Below are 11,771 nucleotides of genomic sequence, written 5' to 3' on the forward strand. Positions count from 1 at the left end.
GACGCTGGCCTACTGTGTTGGTTGTTTCTTTACCGCTGTAAAGATCGCTGCATGTTATTATTAACACGGTAAGATTGTCTGTCTTTATTTCCGTCTTTGTGCTTACAAAGTGTTTTACTTTGTAACAAGTTATATTTAAGTAGCATTTTCCTTCTTAGAGATTCATTTTTCCATTTGTATAGGCGGTGCAAAGTGAATTTTTTTTTTTTTTTAATATTATTTTTTGGAGGGCTTTTCCGTTATTAGACAGAGACAGTGGAGAGATATGAAAGGGGAGAGAGAGAGATGGGGGACAACATGCAGCAAAAGGCCACAGGCTGAATCTGAACCCGGGCCGCTGCAGGACTCAGCCAACATGGGGCGAGCGCTCTTACAGGGTGAGCTAGAGGTCGCCCCGCAAAGTGAACATTGATAGTAAGCCTATGCTATGTTGGAGTTAGTTGACCGAGCGCCATGTTTCTATACGTGCTGTGGTTACCATCGGGCTCTGTTGGTGTTTGGAGTTGTCATTGGTGTAACTCACGCTGTTTTATACGGGTAATTTAATGCGCAAAGTAATGCAATTATGCTAATTTAAGAAGGGATGTTTATATTATAGTGTGGCTCAATTTTGTTTTTTTTAATGTTTGTGTAAATTTAAATGTATATAAAAGGTTATTTGCAAATGTGTGTTTATGTTTGTGAATAAAACTTTTTCACATAATGTTATTTCATGGGTCTTTTAATGGTAATATAAATATCTAATTTAGTTGTAGAAGCCAATAATCTGTAACAAAAATATACATAGATTTTTGGAGCGTTTTCTAGCTTGGATTCTTGTCTGTATATTGCATGTTATTTAGCTAATGCTTTTATCCAAAGCAGTTTATAATTGTTGTTATACAGTAGTACATTTCAACTAATGTTACCAGGAGTAGTTCAGGAAGTTGAACATGAATATTTATTGTTCTGATATTCATTATAAATGTAACTGTCCTTCTGTGTAACAGTCTGTTTACAATGTTGCATAATGTAGATTGGGATTTTGGACAGTAATATGGAAACTGTCAACACATAATGGTTTCTTGTCTTATTAAAATAATTATTGTGATAACAAAGGTATATTCACAATGAATGTGTTTTTATCTTTGTTTGCAGCTGACATGGAGGAACACGCTGACGTACAAAAGGATGCGGGAACGTCGGACAGTGTTCAACAGACTGAGGAAGAGAAGAATGAAGATGATGATGATGAGAGGGAAGAAGAAAACACTCATAGGGAAAGGGGTGAAGAGGTAGTTCATAATGAAGAGGGATATTGATAAACAGCTGTTTCAACCGTCCCCCACCTGGCTGTTACTCCATGGATTTTAAGTGAATGCACAAATATCTGTGTTTATACAATAATTTATCAAGGTGAGACATGGAAAAGCAGTTTTACAAAGATGAAAATATATTTGGGGGTCGAGTTTTTCCATGTTATCCTATGGAGACTGACGGGCTTGGGGCGTTATTTGGATGTCCAGTGTAAACCACGTAAACACCTGGTGAAACAACATATTCCACAATAAAAACATGATATAATTGGGAAAACCTACTCTTCTAGCTATAAAAATGACTAAATCATCCACAATGTATTCAATATATTTCATTAACCGCTTCATGATGACGGCAATTAGTTGTTACCAGACATTCACAAAGATGTGTAGCCCTGAATCACTCTAAAATAACAGCTTTACGAAGTACCATTCATGATATATAGTAAAATATTAAAGTTATGTGAAGTTTATATGGCTTAAACTGTATGTTTCATATGTCTCCCCCCCCCCCCCCATGCTGTTTCATTCGTCCCGTCCAGGAGGGACAGATGAAACATTATGCACGTCCCACTTTTTCTGTAATAATTCCTGAACGGTTTTCTTCAAAGCTGAAAATCCAGCTGTAGTTGACAGATGACACGTGTAGGTTGCTATGGTGACTAAATATTAGCTTTCACTGCGATATGACTGCTTTGTAAATTATGTTTAATTGAAAAAATATTCCTGCTCTCCCCTACATGTTGAGTGTATATAGTGCAGAGTGAGAGCAAATTATGAATGAAATTGTGGAACCAGGCATGCCTGGAGTGGCCCCGCCCCCTTTTTGAATTCTACAGAAAATTTAAACCCAAACAAAAACCAACTGTTGGAATGTTTGTGTTCAGTGTGACATCAGCGCATCAAAGGACCAAAGGCAACCAATGATGACGCAAGACTCTAGGATTCTGATGTTACCTCAGGGTTAAAACCCAAACAGAGTCATTTCAACTGGTCACCACTACACACGGTGTCTTGTTTCACATCTTAGGGTTAGGGTTACAAACCAAGAACGTCTTCTATCGACAAACAAAGTCTGATACAGACGGCAACAGTCTTTCACGGACAGAAAAGTCTTCAACAACAAAGATTCTTCTACTCACTACAGTCTGCTGCAGATAGTGCCATGGATAGAAGAATAAACCCAAGAAAAAAGGGAAGACCTTTTGGCGGTCCACAGGGCGGTCCAACCCCTCCCCCAACCTACCGCCAGCTGCAGAATCAGCTCAACTCTGCTTACGAGTACATCAATGAGCTGAAAATGAAGGTACGCAGCCTGGAGGAGGATAAGAGCCAATCCCAGGTTACAACGGAGAACTGCCACATGGACCCTAAGGCGAAAATTCGAGTCGGCCGTCTGGAGCTCGTAGTTAACCGGGAGACAGATTTCAAACTAGAAATCTGCCATCTGAATAAAACACGCCAGCTTCAGAAAGACAATTACAATAAGATGGTTGCAAAGTATGAGGCAGAGAAAGAAAAAGTCTCAGAACAAATCATCCAGTTGGAAGAGGCCGAAGTCCAGCTGTCTGAGTTCCAGGGGAAGGTGAACCAGGCGGAGCAACAAATCCTCCAGAGGGACACTGAAATCCTGGATCTCAGGTGGAGGAACGGCAGTCTCGCTCAGACGCTCACGGAGAAGATATTCGAGCTGAACAGCAATGAAGCTGAACTCCAACAGAGCAAGAAAACCTGGTCAGCAAAATGCACCACTCTAGAGGACAGGTTCACAAAGGACCTGGCCGAGAAAGAAGAGAGATGGGAGACCAGATTCTCTCTGCAAGAGAAGCTCAAGACGGAGCAGGTAGAGAACAAAGACTGGCAGAAGAAAGCAGAACAGATGAAGGACGAGATGAAGGAACTGGAAGAAAAGTTCACAAAAGACCTGGCTGAGAAACAGAAATGGGAGATTAAGGACAAACAGATGGAGGACGAGAAGAAGGAACTGGAAGACCTCTGTCTGAAATTGAATGAGAAGAGAAGAGGTTTCTTTTTTCGCAAGAGGGCCAGCGACAGACTGGATGAGTCGGAGAAACTGAAAAGCAAAATGATCCAGAAGGAAATGAAAAAGACAGAGAAGATGGAGAAAGCCAAAAAGAAAAAGAAAGAAGTAAAGGCGGCTAAAGAATGGAAGATTAAAATTAAAGTAAATTTCAATGTATCTGTGTCTGAATAAATATGAATACAATTCTATGACATGTGTTGACTATAAAGTAGAAGTATGGTATCTGTTAAAAGCTGTAATCTGGGGGATTTTTATTTAAATAAATGGTTGTTAAGTCCATGTATCACTGGAAGAGGAAACACAATGCTGATTGAACCGGTGGTAAATTGGTGATGATGAAATAATTGATTTCCGGTATACACAAAACATGGAACTGTGCACACAGTAGGTTGTTTGCACGTGAAAGTACAAATGGGGTCAAGAAGTGATCGTTTTACACTGCACCGTATGAAATAACTCCCCTCTCCGAGCCTTCCTTGTTTAAAAAAAAACGAAGAACTCTGCGGTAAGGATCTTAGGCCCTTTTCACGTCTTTTTAAATGTTCCTTTATAAAGAATTAGCATTTAACTGCTCCCGTGTGTTTCACATCAAAATGTTGAGAACAAACTCAGCTTTCCGTACAGTGACGCCCACATTCTATTCTATAGCAATGCGCAACGAGATGTTTTGACGCTAAAGTTGAAGTTTGCTTTTTGAGATTCCTCAAATCTCTTTTGTAAAAAAAACTACTTATGATGTGTTGTACTCAGAGATGGCAAAAGTACTCACTTTTCATATGTAAGTAGAAGTACAGATACTTGTGTTAAAAAATACTCTGGTAAAAGTGGAAGCACTGATTAAACTTTACTCAAGTAAAAGTAACAAAGTACAGGCTTGGAAATTTACTTAAGTATAACAGTAAAAGTAGCCTTAGAATGGCCATTTTTTATGCAAAGCTACCTGAAACACACAAATGTTACTAGAGAGCACGATGAGGAACTTCAGTGGACATGGAGGACACGTCTTTATATGGCAAAGGCTACATTTTAAATGGATGTCTACCAATAGGCCTAAAACATAACATGATGTAACATGATTATAACGACAGAAACTCCAGGTTAATAAGATTTTGATTCATTAGCAAGATATGAATTCGTGATTCTGTGAGAATTCACAGTTCCTATTTTTAATCTTTCCCTTCACATTTAAATGAGTCTACGTGTATGTGTGTGTGCTCAAATATGGCTTCTGAAAATAATAATAATATTTAAAAATAAAATAAAGGGTTAAATAGGAATGACTAAACAGACATTAATGGAGAAGTTCCCCAGCACATTGGCCAAGAGTCTTTCTTGATGCCTACTGTCTCAAACATCTCTCTCAGATAAGGTTGAGGATGATGGGAATGTCTTGCTGACTCTCTGCCGGATCTCTGTTTTCTTTATTTTCAATCATGTCGCCCTCCATACTATGTGCTAACTTTAGCGCCCTCCATACCACTAACTGTACGTACACACCACCACCGACTTGAGCTACAAAAAAGCTCTGGCCGCCCCACCAAAGATGCTTGTCAAAAAGTATGGGGAAGCTTTGTGACGCTTTAGCCGCTCTGACGTGGCGGCGATCTCTGTCCGACCGGGAGAAGCTCACGCAGCCACGGCCAATACTCTGACACTAGAAACCTTTATAAATTACATATATAATGACAGAAGTTGTATTGTTAATTGGTCACAGCGGGGTCTGATAGCAGTTAGCTCGCTCGTTAGCCGCTGAGCCATAGCGGCGTGCAGGCAGAGCGAGCAGCCGCCGGATTAAACCTAGGGACCCGTGCCGGACTTCACTGTGAGCGGATGTGACCGGCAGGTAATGTTAACTTGTCCCTATGCACAAACAACGTTATATTATAAACGAAAGGTAACCCAGCAACGGCGATTATGAGCTTGTCCTCAGAATTAATGTTTTGGTAGGAACGAAAGATTACATCGTATGTTTCTCCAGGATCAGCCAGCGCGAATAACTTCTATTTTTTCCGATTGGCGGCTGGCGCTAGCCGCTGCTTGCCGCTGAACCGCGTCATAGCTCATTACCATAAAGTTGAAAAATTTCAACTTTCTGATTGACCATTGAATATGGTATTGATGACGTAAACAATAATAACGATAACTCCAGTGAAATGATGTGAAAGTTGAGGACTTAAATTAGATTAAAGCTGATTCTGGTTTCCAACTTCGCCCCGGGTGTGTCTGTTAAAACAGACAGAGACGACTTCTCTCTAGCTAAGTTTCCATCCACTTGTCAATTGTAAAAAAAAAAAAAAAAGAACTCATGCGAATAAAGCTGTGAAAGTGTTGATGCTTCATTAAGATCAACGTGCAACCTAGTCAACAGGTTAAGAACACACCAAAACCACTAGCTAACTTACTTTAAATGTGCAAGAACTGCAGACCAACAACAGGCTTAAGTGAACTGACAACATGAGTTATACGACTTACAGTTCTCAAAGACGCACACACACAATCTCAACTGATTATCCTCCGGACGGCTCTTTTTCTTTTCTGTCAGTTTTTTACTCCGTGTGGCGCCCGCTCGCGGTGTGAGGCGCAAACTGTTCTCCGACATGACAACCTCTTGTACAAAACTAAAGTAACAAGCCAATTTTGTAAAATGTAAGGAGTAGAAAGTACCGATATTTGTGTGAAAATGTAAGGAGTAAAAGTAAAAAGTCGCCTCAAAAAAAATACTAAAGTAAAAGTATAAGAAAAATCTACTTGAGTTCAGTAACGAAGTATTTGTACTTCGTTACTTCCCATCTCTGGTTACAACAGACTTATAGCTAGCTACCTACCTACGTTAGCCACGTCAGCTCTATTAGCCCCGCTGCTAAACTCTGGGTAATGTTAGCTAGCCAAGAAACGGTAGTAGCCTTAGCTAACTAACTTGACGTTAGCTACATAACAAGAGGTAACGCACTCCGTTTCAGTCGGAGCTCAGTTGACTTTGTTATTTGCTGAGCAAATTATAAATATACGTTACATACATTTATGTTGTGTTGCAAAGAAAATAGGAAAGCATGCTAACAACGTCAATCAGCTGGCAAACAAACTTACTGTTAGTGCGGGCAAAAAGTCATTTGATGTTTCTCTCTCTTTCTATACATTATTTATTTATTTGTTATTATTCTGTGCATTTTTCTGCTGATACTGTCATCACTTGGCAACTTAAAAGAAGAGAAAAAGAAAGTTAATTCTTTACTGTGATTGGGAGAGAGCACCCCCAAAATCCCTTTTGTGGAGAAAGATTGAATTACTCCATTCTTTAATTTGGATTGGTGGACCGAACAGAAGTAAGAATGTCTAGGTATTACATTTTTAAACAAATGTTTTTTTTCATTCTGGTGTTAAACATATGGCTTAGCATTTGCTGGTGTAGTTGCAGACTTTCAGAAAGACCATTATAGATAGCCTATAGGCCTATATAGATATTTTTTATACATCAAGGTTGATTTAGCTAGCTAATCCAAAAAGCACAGGGGAGATTAGCATAATTGCTTTGAAAGTAGACAATTTATTGACTAATTTGGATGCCGTTCTGGTTCTAAGTGTGATGTGCCTTGATTTGGCTAAACATTAGTGTAAACGCCGCATGTTGAAATGTATGATTTTTGCTCCATTTGTTCAGATGGCATCTCCAATGAAGCTTCCGTCTGTCGAGGACCCAGACATCGAAAGGACATGGCAGGCCCTGCAGCTGTGTGCGGTAGGTTGAATGGTTTTTGTGTGCTTTGATTCTTAATAATGTCTGCATGTCAGGAGCATGTCAGCTGCGTGGCGTGACCGTTTTATTTCGGCTCCCATGTTAAGAGCTTGTACACGTCCTGCGTGACACATGCATTCGAGAAATAGCAACAATTCCAAATTTTGCAGTACAGTGAAAAGGTTCACAAATAATTGCAATTGACATAATAGCCTCTTTCAGTCAATTTATTTAGTACTTTTTCAAGAAAAATAAAAGTTAATTGAATCCCATCTTTTACTTATATTGCTGTCATGTAACACAGATAATGTAATAACACAGCTACACAGCAGCTTGACGTTTACCACACCTTAATTATCATAACTCAATTATCATAACATTTTAAATAACAATACAAATATAATCACTTATATAAATGCATTTTTGCATGTCTAAACAAGGGGCATATAATAAGATATGTGAAATGTAGTAGCAGTGATATATACTGTAATAATAATAGTAATAATAAGAATAATAAAAATATTCAACATATATAAGAATAGTAAGTATAATTATGTGCAGGCTAAATAGTATGAAGAGCAGTAGAATATGGCCATTTATAGAGCTATCTCACCAGGTCTCTAAAAGTTAATTTACAATTAAAAAAATAGGACATAACATAATTACAAGTAAGCCTCAATATAGCAAAAATATTTTAAGCTTAAAGAATAAGGAATTGGATGGATCCCCTTATTTTTTTTAATATCAGTACTTTGATAATGAAATATTATAAAGATAATAAATCTGATTAAACCATAAAACAAACAAATATAAACACATTCAACAATGAGAAATATACTTAATTCAACAAATTGTTCCATGTGTCAATCTTGATTGTATAAAGTGCTTGACCATTCAGTTGTATGACAATCTTTTTTTTTGGAATTGCAATATGCTCGCAACGACCCATCTGTTCCCCGGTACTCCCTGTTCCCCCAGTTGATGGAAGCCACAACTGGGGTGATGACAGTGGTGTGCCGGGAGCACCGTCTGAGAAGGGCTGCCGAGAGCCGGGAGAGGTGGCTCAAACGACAGCTGGAGCAGCGTAAGAGGGAGAAGGAGGCTGCGGAGAATAAAGTGCAACAACTCCAGCAAGAGCTGGTGCAGATGCAGCAATGCAGGCAGAAAAAGAGCAGGCAGAGCCAGGAGAAGAGTGAAATCTGGAGGACAGCTACATTTTTTTTGCTTTTTTATTTCGTTTTTCACTTTTCTTTTTTAAATAAAGGTTTTATTGCTAATGAGTTTCACACGGTATTATTTTGGTCGAAGTTGAGGTTTGTTGTCCCAAACCTATCATCATCCTGTGTTTCAAATTAACTACAAACGTTTTTCTTAGAGAAAATACAAACACTACACCCTTTTTATAAAAAAAATCTTAGCAAAATGATTCATGTTGTCAAAACAATGGGGTGGCCTCTAGCTCACACAGTAAGAGCATTTTCCCCATGTTGGCAGCGGCCCGGGTTCAACTCCGACCTGCGGCCCGTTGCTGCGTGTCAACCCCCCCATCTCTCTCTCCCTTTCATCTCTATCCACTGTCACTTTAATAAAAGGGAAAACCCCCCCAAAAAATAATCTTAAAAAAAAAAAAGGTTGTCAAACAACGGACTTTTTTCACCTTTGCTCTCTCCCCTTCAAAATTAGGTGAAAGCTCAACATGGCAGGCGATGAATTTCCACCCTATTGCTCCAAGTAATTCCAGAATTTTTTATGCTGACAACAATAACAATGACAAGATTGAGTTAATGTACATCATTTGTAGTTCTACATGAAAGCTCAAATAACATTGTAGTGAGTTATGGTCTTACAAACTGTAATTAAACTGTCATTAAATGCAAAACACATCTCCCAAGCTCCTCAGTCTTCAAGCTCCAGGCACATCTCATCTGGCCGCCTTGTGCCCGCCCAATGCCCTGGTAAGCTGTTAAACCGTACAGTAAATATTAAAAGCTTCATATTATGTACAACTGCTTAGTGTACATAAGCTCACTAAACACAACTAGTATAATCTCAAGCAATAAGACAATGTAATTAACAGTGTGTTTATGAACAAGAACACAAGTATCTCACAACTCAAATTCTTTTCTAGCTGTGGAAAGAACTATATTGGAGGCTATTGGCGGTATTGAGCTGCAGTTGCAGGACCTCACCTCCACGGTGCAGTCCATCGTGGATAGACGGCCTTCTCCACCCACTGATGAGGGGGAGGAGAATTTCTTCCCCCTCATCACAACGGAGAACTTCTCCCATCTGGACAGGCAGCTGGCAGATGCTGGGAGGAGGCAGAGAATGGTAAGTTAGGCAGCAACACTCAATATACATTTCTCTATTTTCTAAGCTCTAGTCCCACTCATAATTGTACCAAATTTGTTGTTTACAGATTTCCAAGTTGTCACTGGTTGGGGGGCAAACTATCAGAAAAACACGTTGGCGGATTTGCTCCAATGTGTTTGCCCCCCAGCTAGCGGCACAGCTGAACTGGTGCGGAAGAAGAGGGAAAGCTGGCATAAAGGGCACTTTTGTCTGTGCCTTAGTGACCTGTAAGTAAATGAATAACTTGAAATACACTACTAAAAGTTTCAGTTCACTTAGAGGTCCAACGATTTTCTTACAGCAGCTGCAATGCAAAACCCGGTCCTCCAGATGCCCACGGAAGCCGAGGCAGAGAAGGCCGTGAAAGAATTCCTCCGGCTGGCACCTGAGCGCCACCACCGTCGGCCCAGATAAAGTTTTTTTTTTTTCCATTATTTGTTAATGTTTTATTATGTTATGTTCAATTTAAATATAAAATAAATGTTATTTGTGAGAGGTTTGCTGATCTTGTTTATACCAACGATCCTACAAAGTGGTGATTTGATTTCTGGTAATTAGGTTAATAATTGTTTGTCATCTTCTAGACATGTGTACTACGTATAACAGATGTCAGGAAGATGTGGGTGAGACCGCATCTGTAAGATGTAAAGCAGATGTTGGGACGATATATTAAATACGTTAGAACAATGTATATAGGCCTGCATCTGTACGATGTATTAAATACGTTAGAACGACGTATATAAGCCTGCATCTGTATGATGTTTTAAATACGTTAGAACAATGTATATAAACCTGCATCTGTACGATGTATTAATAAATACGTTAGAACGATGTATATAGGCCTGCATCTGTACGATGTATTAAATACGTTAGAACGACGTATATAAGCCTGCATGTGTATGATGTCTTAAATACGTTAGAACGAAGTATATAAGCCTGCATCTGTACGATGTATTAAATACGTTAGAACGAAGTATATAAGCCTGCATCTGTACGATGTATTAAATACGTTAGCACGAAGTATATAAGCCTGCATCTGTATGATGTATTAATAAATACATTAGAACGATGTCAATATATATACGTCGCGGAGAGAGCGGCTACATGTTGTTTAAACATATAGCAGCAACGTCTCGGGGACGTTGGTTATACATGTGCTAATAGTTAGCGTTAAATAATGATAAGGTTGGAAAAGTGTGATTTGGGAGAAACCGTGCTTGATATCTGAATGCCCATTCAGCCCAATAAACACAACAAGTCTTGTCTTCGGTTTCAACTTTTAATTATCTTTCTACATTAAAGTATGGCAATGCAGCGTGGCCCCAAAGAGGTGTTGTTTTGATTTGTGTTGAGTGATATCCCATTAAAGTCTATGAGTAATTTTGCACCGTATTTTGCAGATTAGACACGTTTTTATGTAATTTGTGTGCACGTGTTGGCAACGCTCCTTAACCTATAGTAGCCTACTAACGTTAGCTACTTCATGACAGCTAGCTACTATCCGGTTAACAGTCAGCAAGCTCGTCTATGCGCTCTAACTTAGCTTAACGTTTTTAATCCCAAAATACTTAAGTTACGTTGATTATTGTTAATTATTGTTAAAGTTGTTTATTGTGTAATGCAGCTTACAGTAGATGGCAGCTGATTAGACAACAAAACAACAATAATAGGTTTTCTAACGTAACTTTTCTATGTAATTAATTATGTTAACGTTAAAGAAAACATACAATTAGTGCAAAAAATGCATCCCTTTCTCTATTTCCCTAAGACAGTGAACTAACTATAAACCAGCAGGAGTAACGGGGGGGCAGAGACAGAGCGCTTTCAGCAGCAGACCTAACAGTAAGTTTATCTTTGTCCCATAGTTATTACGTAGAAGGAGTCACATTGTAAAGTAAATGTATCTGTAAAATACCATGTAAATTGTCTGTAACGTTAGCTTGCCACTTAGCTAGCTATGGTAAAACATGCTAACATTAATTTTCTACAAATCAAAGTTTACTTTTCCGTCAGCGAAATGCAAATCGGGTATTGGCTTATGCTTATCATTATCTAACGCTAACTATTAGCACATATATAACCAAGTTTCTTATAACGTTTGGTTAACTGTAATACCCATAATGCACCAATGATGTCCTGCTACTGTTTGCCCCGTCAGTTTATTTTTTTGGCACATTTAGCCTTGACATATGTAACGGGTTGTAAATAGGTTTAGTTAAATTCCTGCATAAATGGGAACAGCGCCATCTGCTGGTGTCACCCTCTGAATGCGCCGCAGGGTTAAACTTGGTGAATTATGGGTAACCCACAGCAGAACTCTCGACAACTGCTGTGGTAAATTGCATGT

The sequence above is a fragment of the Etheostoma spectabile genome, unplaced genomic scaffold (assembly GCF_008692095.1).
Source record: "Etheostoma spectabile isolate EspeVRDwgs_2016 unplaced genomic scaffold, UIUC_Espe_1.0 scaffold00004507, whole genome shotgun sequence".
NCBI classification, from domain to species: Eukaryota; Metazoa; Chordata; class Actinopteri; order Perciformes; family Percidae; genus Etheostoma; species Etheostoma spectabile.